This window comes from Anabrus simplex, chromosome 4 (genome assembly GCF_040414725.1).
Source record: "Anabrus simplex isolate iqAnaSimp1 chromosome 4, ASM4041472v1, whole genome shotgun sequence".
Lineage (NCBI taxonomy): Eukaryota > Metazoa > Arthropoda > Insecta > Orthoptera > Tettigoniidae > Anabrus > Anabrus simplex.
The window spans coordinates 167,981,610-167,998,824 of record NC_090268.1 but is presented as its reverse complement, the minus strand read 5'-3'; the positions used below and the strand labels follow the sequence as shown (position 1 = coordinate 167,998,824).

At 39.4% G+C, this 17,215-nt stretch overlaps 1 protein-coding gene across 1 annotated transcript in view; it reads right to left on the bottom strand.

Moving 5' to 3' along the window:
* Nucleotides 1–14,001: 14,001 nt before the first annotated feature.
* Nucleotides 14,002–17,215, bottom strand: part of LOC136872538 (rhombotin-2) — a 348,547-nt gene continuing 345,333 nt past the window's right edge. The window contains exon 3 of the mRNA XM_067146339.2: nt 14,002–14,279. The gene's annotated coding sequence lies outside the window, so the exon portion shown is untranslated. The remainder of the gene's footprint in view (nt 14,280–17,215) is intronic.

Below are 17,215 nucleotides of genomic sequence, written 5' to 3'. Positions count from 1 at the left end.
CCTTTGAGTAGTGTTAATAGAGGATAGTTGTGTAGTTGTAAAATGAAAATGCACAGCCTGTTTCCAGTCATTCGACCGGGTCAGGAATGGAATGAATGAAACCCCCATCTAGCGGCAAGGATAGGAAATGTGCCGGCTACCGAAGCCTGTCGCACTCCTCTTGGACAATGATAAATGACTGATAGGTGAAATGAAATGTAAATGGAGAGTGTTGCTGGAATGAAATATGACAGGAAAAACCGGAGTACCCGGATAAAAACCTGTCTTGCCTCCCCTATGTCCAGCACAAATCTCACATGGAGTGACCGGAATTTGGACCACGGTATCCAGCGGTAAGAGGCCGGCGTGCTGCCGCCTGAGCCACGGAAGCTTTTTTCACTTCATCTTAAAACAAAAATAACCACTACCACCACTTCTTCCATTCTTAAAACATTATTTTTTATAATATCCCTTTCCATATATTCCTCTTGGCTTACGCTCTAAATCTTCCTAGACCTCTTGAGTCCAGAGGTATTTGAATCTGTTTTGTCAATCTGGTGATCACCCATTCTATAGATATTTACTAAAATTAGCGATTCTCTTTTTTATTGTTTTTGTTACGTTTTCTATGTTCAGGTATACTTCCTCATTAATTCTTAAGTTCCATAGTTCTGTTGTTTTCATTGAACCTAAGATTTTTGTCACGATTCTTCTTTCGAGTACCTGCTTCAAGTTTATCTTAAATACAGTTCAACACTAGACATTCACTTGCATAAAGACATTCCGGAGTTTTCAGCTTCTTTCATTACTAACCCTTAACTAATGAGTTAGGCCTACCGTAGGCTAAGTACAAAGGGGTTTGCTTACCTGGCCAGATGGAAGTAAATTGCTGTGCATTATCCAAACAAGAAACTCTGATTCAGTGGACCTATCTAGACGATCGAGGTGTCATTTAAAAGACAATATAATGGCATAAGAGACTGTTCAGTGGCGTTTAAAACAGGCGAATGGTGCAGATGTCAATTGAAATTTGGCAACATAATTTCAAAATGCATAAGATTTTCGCTCAAGAAATGAAGACGAAATTTATGAGAAGTCATCAAGATGATGGAGGACATAAGGCAAATCGATTGACATCTCGAATCAATCATCTATTTAAACCCACTCGTTCCGAAGTAACAAAACAGTGCTTCAGACGGTGCCAATGTGTTCTCCTTCGCTGCGCTGTGATGTGATTGTTATATTATCTTTTCTATAATTATGTCCTCTGCACGGTGATGTATGATACTTACCTCTAGGGTGAAATCACTCATCCATCATATTTAAAAATCGTGTTAGCACCAACTTATATTCAACCGGACTTCGTTCAAGAATGTCAGAATATAATCCTTTGTGGGTGGAAACGGTAGAATAAAACAGACGGTATACCCTGCCTGTCGTAAGAGACGACTAAAAAGAGGTCCCAGGGGCTCTTAACTTGGGAGCGTGTGTTGGCGACCACGGGGCCCTCAGCTCAGTCCTGGCATTGCTTTCACTTACTTGTGTCAGGCTCCTTACTTTCATTCTTTTCCGACACCGAAGGTATTATACCATTCGAGGCCTAGGAAGTCTCTGTTTGATTTTCACGCCCTTGGTGGCCCTTGCCTTTCTTCGGTCGATACCTTCATTTATCGAAGAGGAAGATCCCACCCATTTTCCCCTCTGGTTAGTGTTAGCAGAGAATAGTTGCCCAGTTGTACTTTCTCTTAAAACAATAATCGCCGACAAAATCAAACCCCATGGTACAACAGCTCCGAAGGGCCTTGGTCTACCAAGCGACCGCTGCTCTGCCCGAAGGCCTGTAGATTACGTGGTGTCGTATGGTCAGTATGACGAGTCTTCTCAACCGTTATTCTTGGCTTTCTAGACCGGGACTGCTATCTCTCCGTCAGATAGTTCCTCAATTGTAATAACGTAGGCTGAGTGGACCTTGAATCAGGTCTCAGAATCAGGTAAAAATCCCTGATCTGGCCGGAAATCGAACCCGGGGCCTCTGGAAAGGGAAATGCACGCTACCCCTACACCGCGGTGCCGGGCAAAAACAATCACCACCACGCACCAATTTAATTCACTGTCTATTCATTCGTGACTCGATCTGCCCAGCTCACTTTCAGCCATCTTTTGTAACACCGAATTTTAAAAGCTCGTGTACTCTTCCTTTCTGAGGGAGTTATTGGCCATATTTCGCTTCCGTATAATGTCACGCTCCAGTGAAAGCCTCAAAACGATAATATCCACCACCACAAGTCTTTCATTTTCACACCGTTTGTGACCATAGTCTTTCCTTGGCCAGTACCTTCATTTTTCCAAGTGTTGGAGCCCTTCGCTCTTTCCCCTCTGATTAGTGTTAACAGAGGATAGTTGCTCAGTTGTACTTCCTCTTAAACCAATAATCACCACCACCACCACCACCACCACCACCACAACCACTCACCAATTTATATCTCTTCATTCGTGAATCGATCTGCCCAATTCACCTTCAGCATTCTTTTGTCCTTTCTAAGGTAGTTATTGGTTGTATTTCGCTTCCAGTGAAAGTCCAAAATTAAGTTGCTTTACGTCGCACCGACACAGATAGGTCTTATGGCGACGATTGGATATGAAATGCCTAGGAATGGGAAGGAAGCGACCGTGGCCTTAATCAAGGTATAGACCCCGCATTTGCCTGGTGTTAAGACGGGAAACAACGGAAAATCGTTTTCAGGACTGTCGACAGTGGGGTTCAAACCCACTATCTCCCGGATGCGCCGCACTTCATAAACTATGTATTACCTTGGCTACTATGAGTTCTCGCCAACTCTGCATATTTTTTAAAGAGGATAATAAATATTTTGCTACGAATAGTATCATCACAAAGGACAAGACATGAAATTGGAGCCTTTTAGAGCAATCGAACGTATTTATGAAATACTGGCTGACCTCCAGATTTTCGAAAAATGTTTAAATGGTAAAACAGAAAATATGAATGAGGCGTTCAATGGAACCGTATGGAATAGGTATACCAAGGAGATCTATACAGGACACAGCATAGTGAAGGTGTGTGTGAATGATGCCGTGTGCCATTTTAACAAGGAATCTGAGGTTAAATTGGAAATATGGATAGGATGTGTATCGACTCTGGAACAAATACAAATTTTGGAGTCATAGAGACAACAGGAAATAGGACCAGAAGTCCACACAAAATGTCATACCTGAAGTAAAGACAAGGAGGAAGTATCTGAGAGGCAGAAAATAAAGCTGAAACTCGACAAACAAAACGTGGAAGTGCTGACTAACGCTGCTGGAGGTTTCTAAGGAAGTCAACCAATTTCCAGTAAGTTGCAATTTTCACAATGACTCGTATTTCCAAACATAATTTCTCCACTAATAATTATATCAAAGACATCTTGGTGACATGTTGAAGCTTAAAATATCTCCTAGTCCCTGATATAGAGAGCAGAAATATAAGTAAATTATTATAAGACATTCTGTAATTTGTTTATTAAGATGAAACAAAATGCTTCATTAATGTTTACATCAATGCAAATAATTCTAAAACAATGGTAAAATCAAATGTAATCTCTATGTCAGGCAATAGATTACTATTTTAGCTTCAAAAAATTAAATATATGTGGTTCTAACTTACTTCGTTGATGAGATATCTTGTTTGAAGTTTTGTTGAAAAATGAACAACTTTTTTCAAACAATTAACAAGCAACTTCTAAAATTCGGATTACAGATTCTCTAAATTAAACCGTTTTAATTATTTAATCTCCAGAAGAAAACACTACAAAAATAGAAACTGTAACTGGAAAGACACCTTAAGCCTAAAAAGGGGTGTTATGCAGGGATCACCTCTTTCTCCCTGTCTCTACAATCTAGCAGCAGATCATGTTTTAAACGAACTAACTGAAGACTCTCTCACAAGCCACTATGGATTTTCTTTAGTACCGCATCTTCCACCTTTAACGATCATGGGTTTCGCTGATGACTTGGTTGTCATAGGAAATAGTCGAAGAGCAACACTTGAGCTCTCGAATATAGTCAAGGAGATTTCATGAAATAGGGCTTTATATCAACCCAATGAAATATACGGCAATCTGCATCGAACGCGGAAAGTTAATCGAAGACCCAGCTGAATTTAAGAGCTATGATATATCGAGTTTGCGACGTGGGGAAACAATCCGCTATCTGGGAGTTAACTTTTCAAATGAAATAATTTTTCAACCTACACAGGAGCTTAAAAATTACGGAATAAAATGGAGAAATTGGTTTCTTCTCCACTATTACAGGATGACCAGAAATTTAAAGTAATAAACACAGTTATATGCCCATCTCTCATATACCCATTCCAAACTATCAAGCCAGAGAAGATTCCGAAAACGTTCCTTGCTGATACAGACATACTAATTCGAAGTGCTCTTAAGGAAATTCTTCAAATATCTGCAGGCATTTCTAATGGAATGGTCTACACTGAGAAAAAATATAAGGAGTAGGGACTCTTCTGCGCCACTTGGGAAGCACATTAACATCTGTAAGGTACTATTAAGCTCAGGTGACGAATACATCCGTGCTACAAGAAATCTGAAAGAAGAAATAACTCTCTCACTACAATCCCTCAATGTCCCTCCATCTGACAATTTGCTGCATCCACGCCTAGAAATAACAGATGCCAGGAAAGTGAGAAGAGTAATGAGAGAAAGGGCATTCAGTGAGTGGTGTAACTTGCAGCAGAAAGGAAGAGGTGTATGTTTGTACAATGAATATACTCCTGCCGACTCCTGGATTCGAGACCATCAAGGCTTATCATGTAGTGAATGGCGTGAAGCAATTAAGATGACAGCAAACATTTCAGCAGTTAGATCGGTACCAGGAAGATCTCAGAACGATTCCCTTTGTAGGCGCTGCCTCAGGAGATTGAAACTCTTGCGCATGTTCTGGGATCTTGTCCTCACGGTGAACTTTTAAGGAATACGCGTCATCATAACATTCGCTCGTTAATTGCGGCAACGCTAAAAGACCATGGTTTCCAGGTATTTGAAGAGGTTCATGGCTTAGCGGACAACGGAAGCCACAGAAGGATTGACATCATTGCTTTCAAGAATAAGAAGAGAGGTTACATCATCGACCCCACAATTCGCTTTGAAAGCCGTAAGTCGCAGCCCTCAGATGTTAACCTAGAGGAAAGGAATATTTACTTACCAACAATTCCTTACTACAGGGATAAATACCAGATAGAGGATATCGACATAGTAGATCTGATGATTGGAGCAAGGGGAACGATTCCCGCTTTTGCCGCTAATTTCTGGAAACAGATGTCTCTGCCAGTTACAGCGTTACGGGAGATTGCCATCATAGCCTTAAGGGGCTCACTGATAATTCTAAGAAATCACTGTTACAATTAGGTTACCTTCAACGTTTATCAAGTACAGTATATCTATTTATCTTCTAAAAATAAATGTAAAAGTATACTTTGTCGCAAGGCAGCCTCTGCATGAGAGGAAGTATTTCATAAAATAAAATAAAATCAACAAACAAGATGTTTTCCTGTAGAAGTATACATATACCTTAAGTTTTAGTTCAACCATGGGCTTATTTCAGAAACTTTCTGTAAATGTAAAGAAATGATTTAGAATACTTTCTTTATTAAACAAAAAAGACAAGTAATTTTTAAATATGATACAGAACCAGTAACAAAATGGCCAGTATGTTTATTATAACAATATCCTTGAAAGAAACTTTCCTGTAGTTATGTTGTTTCTGAGATAAACTGTTCGTATGTAGTGAGTACCCACAACGTTTGCATTATATGGGTGTGGGGTGAATTACCTTCTGATGATAATTAATGTGAAGAACGTACAGTACATTCTGCTCATTCCTTTTTTGAGGTACGTTGCGTATAGACGAAAACATTTGAGGTTGTGAGATGATGGGAAAGCTATTGTTGATAGGAACATAAATAAACTTGACAATCAGACATTTTTCTCCTTTTTTTTTATTTCGTGGAATGCACACAGGTTCAAATGTAATCTCACACAAGTTTTGTAAACATGTTTGTTGAGCAAATACGTTCAGTGTGAAAAAAGGGGTGCATCAAGGAGGTAAAGAGAGTAATTTTTCTTTAGGATGTGGACGTAAGTGATGAATTTCTCGTTGCAGGAAAAAATATAATATATGTATATATATACTAGATTGTTCCGGCATGACAGGCAGGGAGATGTCACCAATCATATAATTTTAATTACATCAATGAGTAAAGCTGCGGTGGCACTGTGGAAACGACGCGCATATGAATGTGTGACGTAGAATCAAATCAATGTTAATGGATTTTTGCAAATATCTGAGCATATACTCACAAATCCTGGCCATAGTTTGTCAAATTACAATCAATCGATTAAGCCTTAATGGACATATCCAGTTTCAACTTTTTAAAATGACATTTTAGATAGTGGAAAATGAACGTTGAATATATTTACATTATAAATGTAACTTTGGAAACATCCACACAAAAATCTGAAATAAAAAAATATGTACGGATACAATAACTGCTTCATCAATATATTTATATGGGAAAAAGGATTAATTCAAAATAAAGCCACAAAATTTATTAACATATTACAGTGACAGGCAAAAGATGTGAAAAGCTCGGATATAAACAACACTGCTGATCGCGAAAAATAAAATTGATAATATGTCATAGAAGTTGATTTACCCTTTCCTTTCCAATTTATTTCCTAATGTTTCTTAATTATTCTCATTTACCTAAAAACTATAAACATGAAAAAACCGTTTCACTCATAACTCACAGATCAAATATAGATTTTAAAAAAACTGATGTTGGTCATACAATTGTCAGTGGCGACCTGTTCATTTGTTTTAGCCCCAAATCTGAGAGTGCCATCTGTCGATATACAAGTTCCACTTTGGCTGGAGATTTGAACGTTAGGAAAAATAGTTACCCCAATTTTTATTTTGTATTTTTTCAGATGCCTATTAAGATATAATTCTGTGGGTTTTTCCAGGAGCATTCATCGACACATAAAATGAGTTTATATTCACATCCAGCCGAAACACGATTGTTATAAGACAGCAAAAATTAAAATTTAAGGCACTGAAGAAACTTAAAGCAAGTTAAAGCCACCTTCGTACAAGTCATGAAATCCCTTAAAAGCGTGGAAAGATACTAGCTATTCGTAACTGCCGCACAAAGTGTGGTTAAGGATTAGAGCTATGTCTGACTAGTCTTACCCCTAGGAATTAACCTGACATTCATTTCTATTGAAGACGGAGTGAACCCAAGAACTATATACATCTACAGAAGTTGAAAGCTGGTTTCCACATATTTCGACTTTCTGGTGGGCAATCGAACACTCGTCCTTCTTTCCGGGTGAACCAAGTAAACTTTTGCTAGCAAGGCGAAGCACCTCCATATTGAGGAAATGTCATCAAAATCAAGTCGTGAAAAAAAACACACACAAAATTCTCGAATTAGGGTCTTCATGGCAGAAAGTTACAGAATTTGTTTGCAATAATAATAATAATAATAATAATAATAATAATAATAATAATAATAATAATACCAAACATAGATTCATAGCTTAAGTTATCGGTGTGTCAATTTAGTGGTTTCATTTTTCTCTAACAGGCTTTACCACTGTACTTTAAGACAGTACTCCTACAAGCAGATATATTAGAATTTCGAGAAAACTTTCCCGAATGATAATCTAATTCCTGTTTTCAAAGGAAAAAAAATACCAGCATTGGCTGGGATGGAATATATGCTACCGGACGCAATAAATAAATAAATAAATAAATAAATAAATAAATAAATAAATAAATAAATAAATAAATAAATAAATAAATAAATAAATAAATAAATAAATAAATAAATAAATAAATAAATAATGAAAATTAATAAGATAAAGAAGTACATGTCACAAACTTCCTGGCTTAAGAAATTTCATCAGGAAATTAAGCGAGCGGACATTAAAACGAAAACTACGTAGGACAAAATGTGTTTTAGGATGAACGGCACAAGCGTAGAGGATCTCTATCCACCCCCGAGAAAGGCCTACAGAAGAGGAAGTCGGGGGCTAAAGGATCTCGAGCAGGAAAGGAAGAAGATACGAAAAGAAGGTCTTAAAGAAGAAATGAAATATTAGTATTGTCTTTTTACCCCTTAGATTACTGCAACATTTAATAATAATAATAATAATAATAATAATAATAATAATAATAATAATAATAATAATAATAAATCGTTTAAGAAAAAGGTAGTAAATTTTATATACAGATCACATTTTAAATTACAGTAATAGAAGTGTCAGCATGGGTAAAAAGAATTAATGGCTCTAGTGGATTGTGAGTTTCACTCAGATATTGGCAAAATAGCACCTTGCACAGTCATAAAGGCGTCTTTCTCAAGACTCACACACATAAACACTAGTAAAGAAGTCCCGTCGTAACGATCCACAGAAGAACACGGCAGTTGAACGTCTATAAAGAGAAATTAGTACATTTGGTACTAGGCTTCTGGGTTTTCTTTGTGTTGTGTTAGAAATGAGAGAGGTTTTGTATTCTTTTCACGACTAAAAATATGAACAATTAACAACAATTGAAACGAGAGATATATATCAACTAATTAACATTAATTACAATAAAACGCGGGTGTGAGGGGGCGTATCGTTGTCTCGTGTGTGAAATAACAATCCAAAAGTCAAATACTGTACTTCCCACTCGGGCGGAGTAACTGGGCCCAGATGGACTCCTCATACCTTGTAACTGCTGCGTTCTTGTTTATAGCTATGGACTATTTCCTTAGTGAAGTGGTGGTGCTTTATCTCCCTTATTTCATGACAGATAATTACACCGCGGTGTAAACCATTGCTCTTGTGTCACTTAGCTCTACAAATTTATACCCTTCTTACCCCTTCAGAAACACCGTGCATAGTTATGTACATCGAGTTTGAAGCTTGTATTTGTCGATAGACCACCAGACACGTTGTGTTCAATTCTGGACGTCTGATAGACCAAATGTTGTCCCTGGTGCAGCCATCTGGATTGTAAAATACAGTAACACATTAAAGTAAAAATGACAGATCATCACTCACCTCGACGTGATAAAAACACAAATTTTCAATAATCATAATGTGTCTGCATTTAGGACTTTCGCCCGAGTGGCAGATTTTGTATCAATTGTTTGCCTAGTTTTCTTAAAAAATCTTAAATAACTTTGAAATTTATCGAACGTTTTCCTTGATAAGGTATTCCAATCCATAATTTCTCTTGCTATAAATGCATATTTACCCCATTTGTCTTCTTGAATTCCACTTACATCTTCATGTTATGATCTTCCCTATATTTGAAAGCTCCACTCAGCTTATTTGTCTGCTAATATCATTCCACGCCATTTCTCAACTGACAGCTCGGAATATCCCGCTTGGTCGAGCAGCTCGTAACGTATAGAACCATGTAGTTTTGAGTTACTGCTGCTAAGTATATAGTCAAATTTGGTGGTACCTGTCGTTGTTATTGCTCCAACAATAACGTTTGAGAGTAACAGTTCACAAGCCTCCGTGGCTCAGGCGGCAGCGCGCCGGCCTCTCACCGCTGGGTTCCGTGGTTCAAATCCCGGTCACTCCATGTGGGATTTGTGCTGGACAAAGCGGAGGCGGGACAGGTTTTTCTCCGGGCACTCCGGTTTTCCCTGTCATCTTCCATTCCAGCACCACTCTCCACTATCATTTCATTTCATCAGTCATTCATTAATCACTGCCCCAGAGGAGTGCGACAGGCTTCGGCAGCCGGCACATTTCCTATCCTCGCCGCTAGATGGGGCTTCATTCATTCCATTCCTGACCCGGTCGAATGACTGGAAACAGGCTGTGGATTTTCAGTAACAGTTCACAGGCCAAAGAATTTCATTCTGAAAAGAAGAGACACTATGACCCTGTTATAAGTACTTTGAAGAAAAGTATAACATACCCGGCAGTTTCTCGGAGGTGATTGGGTTGCTCTTCGGTGCGCGAGGATATGTCAAAACAATTTCAGTGAATTTCTTCCTTCGTTTGTGTATTCTTGCTTCGTTTTTAAAAGGCATTTGTTTAAATAGTTTACGTAATTCCTTGTCAATAGTAACTCAGCATTTATACGGTACATGCAAAGAAAAATGAAGTTTTCCCCGTCGGGGATAGCTGTACAGCAGAGGAATGTCAAAATTAAAAATGCGTAAGCTCATTGTGTCCTAAGATGAGTAGTGTGAAAATTGGAATGGCATTAAGTCCATTACAGTAGTATCTATTTGATGCTCTTCGGCTCCATGGCTAAATGGTTAACGTGCTGGCGTTTGGTCCAGAGGGTCCCGGGTTCGATTCCCGGCCGGGTCGGGGATTTTAACCTTAATTGGTTATTTCCAATGGCTCGCGGGCTAGGTGGGTGTGCCGTCTTCAGCATTAGAATTCATCACAGGTAGGGCCCCATTCTCATAGACGCGCAGGTCACCTATATGGTGTCAACTCGAAAGACCTGCACCCGGCCTCTTCGAAGGTCACACGCCATTATTATTATTATTATTACTTGATGCTGTTACCGTACCGCAGCCCTTGTTCTAGGGCAGATATCTCATGTACATTTTCTCTCTATCAACCCTTATTACATGATACTGAAATTCAAGCTATTAAAGTAATAATTATGTACATACAATTTTTGACTTTCCATGTCACTTTTCCAATAGAAAAACACTGTACATAAATATGAAGTGACGTGTGTCAGTCTGTCCTCCGAAACGGTATCATGTCTAAAGCACTCGGCGGAATTTCATGTTGTTTTGCACAAAGATTCTCGGAGGAAACGCTCACATGACCGACCATGACTGATTTCAGAACAGTGACCTGAAAAAATATTATCCGCTGATTATTTTCAAAAATAAGTCACGTAGTTGCTTAAAATGAGATTGTGTCTTTCATTCTCTGCCATTCACACCAAAACTAAAAGTCCAATTGAGCTTACATATGGTATATTCACTTCAATCACAAGCCTATTCTGCTTTTTCAATAATCTGCTATATGCAGGTATTAACTGATCTTACGTATGTTTTATCTTCTAAATAGCATAATAATGTGCAAGCGGTTAGTACAATCACAAAATGTGACTGTAAAAGTCAGTTTTCTATAAGAAAGGTCACATAAATTTTCTTCGTAACTTCAAAGGTTTTCCAGGAAATAACGATTTGACGTGTTAAGGAATGCTTTACAGGGCATTGTAGACCTCGAGCGCTGAAGGGCTGGGTGAATTACGGCCAATCACGCCAAAGCCACTGGACGAACTGGACTGAAATTTGGTATGTGCATATATGAGGTATGCAGTTCACACACAGCCATATTTGAATTTTACACTATTAAACTGTTTCGACATTAAAAATGAGAACTTACACGTCAGTGTGTGTGTGTGTGTGTGTGTGTGTGTGTGTGTGTGTGTCCAGTCAGTGACATCGTCCCCCTGTGGTGAGGGTGGTAGAATAACACCCATGGTATCCCTTGCCTGTTGTAAGAAGGGACTAAAAGGGGCCCCAGGGGCTCTGAATTTTTGAGCGTGGTTTGGCGACCACGGGGCCCTTAGCCGAGTCCTGGCATTGCTTCCACTTACTTGTGCCAGGCTCCTCACTTTCATCTATCCTTATCGACCAACCTTCGTCAACTCTTGTTCTTTTCCGACCCCGACGGGATTACGTATGGAGGCCTAGGGAGTCTTTAATTTTCACGCCCTTCGTGGTACTTGTCTTCCTCTGGCTGATACCTTCATTTTTCGAAGTGTCGGACCCCTTCCATTTTTTCTCTCTGATTAGTGTTATATGGAGGATGGTTGTCCAGTTGTACTTCCTCTTAAAACAATAATCACCACCATCAGTCACATCGCCAACAATTGCTGTCAGGTACGTTCTGCTAGTTACGATGTCGTAATCTAGATGTGAACCAGTTAACTGCGCTATTCATAACACGTAATCTCTTAAATTCCCAATATATTCAACTTTCATGAACATATCATCGATGCCCTTCTGCTTCATTGTCAGTGGATCACAGAGTTTGAGATCTTAGGTGTCCTCAACTGATAAGGAACGTCCTGCAAGAGAATAATGCCATGAAGGTGTGGTAGGTAAATGACATTGTTACTATCCTCTGACCAAGCCTGTCATGAAGAGAATCTCAGCCAAAGAATTTGAGATTTCGGAAATGAAAAATCACGTACCTCTGGTTCGGATTCCACATGATACCAACTGTCGCGTAAAACTTGTTTGCTCTTCTTTTACATGCATGGCCTTCGTACAACAGTACATGGCATAAACAATGTTAAGTATATTACGAAGCATGTTATAAATAGCCTGTATTTTACTTCCTTACATGTTGACAGATCGATAGTAAGTTAGACAGTCACTTATTGTATGTTACAACGAATTTTATCGTCAAGAATAAGTTAAGAATGTGTATAAATAAAGTATTTCTATTGAGAGCATCGTCTGTACATAAAAATATGTATACGACATAGTAGTTCCTTTGTTCTTCCTGAACGAAGCATTTGTTCCACAATGGATCGAAAGCCTTTGGTTTCGTTGAAAAGCTATCTAAATGATTTTCGTCAACATCTGTTGACATATACCGATCGATTGACTGGCAATCTGGCTTTACAAGCGTCACATTATGGCGCTTTGAAAATTTCGTAGATCTCAACCCGAAAGTCTCGCATATTTTCACCTTTGCGGTTCCGGTGGACACTGGCGTCACGCAGTGATTGCTATTAACACATCGCAACAAAAGACAACTGGTCTTCTCCATTTTTCTGTCTGTTTGTTTGTTTGTTGTGGAGATACTGCTTGCACTTTTCTATCCCTCCTTCCTTGATAAAGTTTCTGGTTCTCTTCCGACCAACACCATATTATCTCTATGAATTTTTCATTCTTGCACATCTTGCGTCTCTTCCTTTCTTTTGCTGATACATTTGTTCGTCGCTCTACCTCTTTTTCGTTGGATTTCAGTTAGGACTGGGATAATTATTTCGCTTTGCCTCCAGAAATTAGTGAACACAAGCACTGTGCGATCTTAGTAGTGTGAGCTTGTGACCTGCTTAGGATCTCCTGCGGGACAACACTCCGATACAGTAGCGTCCTTTAAAGTCTAGAGCCATTGGCTAAATGGTCAGCGTAGTGGCCTTCGGTTCAGAGGATCGGGGTTTGAATTTATGGCGGGGTTAGGGATGTTAATCTTAAAAGTTTTGTCCAGTTGGTTCGGAAACGGGGTGTTTATGCTGTCCCCGAACATCGCTGCAAATCATACACCACAAACAAGACTATCCTCCACCAAACAATCCAATTTCCTATAAAAGGCCGATGGCACCCACCCTTGTCGGAGGGTCTGCCTTACAACGTGGTCTGCACCAGGCTAACAACAGTCACATAAAATTATAATTAGTATTACCATTGAAACGGTGTTATTTCATGCGAAGAGAGGTTGATAATGATTTTAAATACAATTTATCAACGATATTGTGACATCAATGATTTCCTTATTGCTTGAATTTCGCTTATAAAAATTTAGACTTTGAGCTAATATAAGCAAAGTTGCGATACGGCGTTGGAGATAAAGTGACACACCATCTCCCAAGGGTTGCAACAGTGAGAATAATCTAAACCTTACGTTTGGGAGAAGAGCGACCTAAAAGAGCTTTCATTCTAAATAATAACAAGTGTTACAGGTAGTGAGGAGGTTCCACCTAAGCCGACATTGAATGTCCATGTATATACATACATACACTCCTTAGAAGAAGTTCGTCCATATACACTATGAGTCATTAAAAATGAACAACACAGTAAGATAAGATACGGTAAAATTCCTTCTTCGAGGGTTCCACAAAGTGTGGGAGTTATTTACACAACACTTCCGTCACTGGGATCAACACCGTTCTACAGTTATCAACTAACCAACTCTGTACACTAACACTGCTCGCTCACTCGACTCTGAACATGAAACAACTAGGGTCAAATATCGTGTATTTTCACCCAAACACCATCATTTGTCTTCATTTTAAATGTTTCTCAAATGTGAGTAAAGGGGGTGGGGGTCTTCTTTGAGAACAGTCAATACATCTGTTGAGAAGAAGTGAACTGCACATCATGAGATCTGTCTCCAAGGTATTCTTCTTCAGTAGAAGACGCGAGGCCGGGTGTCGACAGTCAGGCCCGCATTCCGCCCCTGCCTCGACCTCGGCCCCTCGGGGACCGAGTTCCACCCAACCTGGAACAAGAAAATTCTACTTTAGGAGGAAACACATAATATAAACATTTGCTCCAGCAATGTTATAATTTAATGGGAGTCAAAATGTACTACTCTGCGAGTTTCCTTCAGCTTTCCCGAACACATACATACATACATACATACTGAACCCTTTGGTCCATACCAAAGGGTTCAATACATACATACATACATACATACATACATACATACATACATACATACATACATACATACATACATAGTAGTAACAAGACATTGACAATATACATGAAAAATTTGCTGTAAATACACACTGACAATAAAATAACCTTGGGTCTTTTACGAAACAACCGTAAGCACAATACATCGATAGAAGTAATACGAAGTATTGTACGATATCTTCAGTAAGAAAGCAGAAGCATACATTTTACATGGATCAAGGCTCATGTTGGCAATGGAGGAAACGAACTTGCAGACCATCTGGCCAAACAAGCTGCAAACAACCTGAACTTAGAAGTGTACAATCGAACACCTATCTGTACACTCAAAGAAGACATTTCGATTGTGGAAGAGCGAGTGGGAAAATACTGCCAAGGGAAGCGTTAACAAAATCATACTTTCCTAATGTACGAAGTAAACTGAAAATTAAACTAAACCTGTCATAATATGGCAGCTATGACAACAGACCACGGGAAATTTGGTGAATACTTCTTTAGGTTTAAATAACAGAAGACTCTACATGTGTGTGTGGTGAAACAAATCATCAGGCAGTTAATCATATTCTTTGGGAATGTAAGTTACTGAACTCCGAAAGAGATGAACATTGTAGAAGAGTTATAAAGTGAGTGAGTCAATGGCCGGTGGAGAAATGCGAACTCGTGGACAAACACCTAAAGGATTTTTCTAAATTTGCAGGCAAAATTAATTTGGACTTCTTACAACGAGATAGTCGTTAAGTGTAATATTGACAAAAGTCATATATAAATAATTGTATATATCGTTATTACGGTTATACATGCATGTAGTATTATTTTCTGTAATGGAACATGCTGTTAATAAATTATTTTAAATAACTATACATAAATACATATACACATTACATACATAGGAAATGCAGATGCTATTTTCATCGTTTCAAGACTTTTTAGATAGTCCAATATATCCATACAACGCAAGTCTTCAAACAGTGGACCATGTATTGTTCCAGTATGAAGTGTGAATTACTTGAGAGAGAAATAAGCGTTTGAATTAAAGGTATTTTAAGTTGAGAGTCAAAGCCAATGAGTAAAGGAAGGTTAGCCAAAAATGATTTAAAACAATTCTTACGTTTCAGGAACCCAAATGGGCTTGGAAAAACTGCGACGAAAATATGTAGTATTTAGACGTTTAAAAGGACGTTACGAAGTTATTTTTAACATGTATATGTTTTTGGGCTGGCGTCTATCTGAAATTAGCGGCATCAATTTAGATCCTCTGGGTGGGGACGGCAGGATGACACACACTGTGCCTATCGTAAGAGGCGACTAAAAGGTGCTCTTAACTTGGGAGGGTCAGTTCGCCACCACGGGGCCGTTAGCTAAGCCCTGGCATTATTGCCACTTCCTTGTGCCAGGCTCTTTAATTTCATCTATCCTATGCGACTTCCCTTGGTCAGCTCTTGTTCTTTTCTGACCCCGACGGTAGTATCTAGGGAGATTTTAATTTTCACGCCCTTCGTGCGCCTTGCCTTTCTTTGCCCGATACCTTCATTTTACGAAGTGTTGGACACCTTCCATTTTTTCCCCTCTGATTAATGTTATACAGAGGATGGATCCATAGTTGTACTTCCTCTTAAAACAATAATCACCACCACCACCACCATCAATTTAGAGTAGACAATTTTGCGTCGACAGAAAACCAACACCAAGCAACAAGTCTTCGTCATCTTCTTCACCTACATACAGTAGATACAAATGGCGCCGTGTGTCAAAGGAGTTCCCCCTGTCTTTTACTAGCGTTACGGCTACGTCACAGTAAATCCCCTTATATACGGTTAAACCCCGGCCGGTGGAGGTGGTAAGATGTGACTAAAAGGGGCTCCAAGTCAATTCACCTCCATTGGTTAACTGCCCCCCTCTGGGTGGGGGAGGTAGAATAACACCCACAGTATCCCCTGCCTGTTATAAGGGGCGATTAAAAGAGTCCCATGATGTTCTTAACTTGGGACCGTGGGTTTCGTCTTTCATATCCGACCGTAATTGGTCAACTCTTGATCTTTACCGATCCTGACGATATTAGAGCATTCGAGGCCTAGGGAGTCTCATTTTCACGCCCTTCGTGGCCCTTGTCTTTCTCTGGCCGATATCTTCATTTTTTCGGAGTGTCGGACTCCTTCAATATTGTTCTCTCTCGTTAGGGTTAACAGAGGATGGTTGCCTAGTTGCACTTCCTCTTAAAACAATAACCACCACCACGAAGCGTAGCCTTGACAAAGGTACGACCCCAGAATTTGGCTGGTGTGAAAATGTGAAACCACGGAAACGCAGCTTCAGCGCTGCTTACACAGGAGTTTCAACCCATTGTCTCCCGAATTCAATATTTATTGGTTAAGAGAAGGATAGAGGCAAGTGAAGTCATCCTGCGAGTCTAGACTGGAACTTTAAGATCTCAGGTGTACTTTTTAACAGTCACCGGTGGTGGTATACTCATTAGGCGCACTTCTAGTCACGTGACACATTGATCTGTGGTCAAGTGGCGCGCGAGGGAGTCCCGGGGATTCCCCTCCCCTACCTCCCAGTCCGGCACTCGGTAGCCGTGTGTGATTTATATCTGGGTCTCAGAAACGCGACCTGCACTCGACCTATGCCATCAATCATATACACGCAGAAAATAACCTCCACATCAAAATATAATAACTTTTACGAGACGTGGAGGAAATTAACTTTTCCGACTTTGATAAAATGATGTGATGTACAATG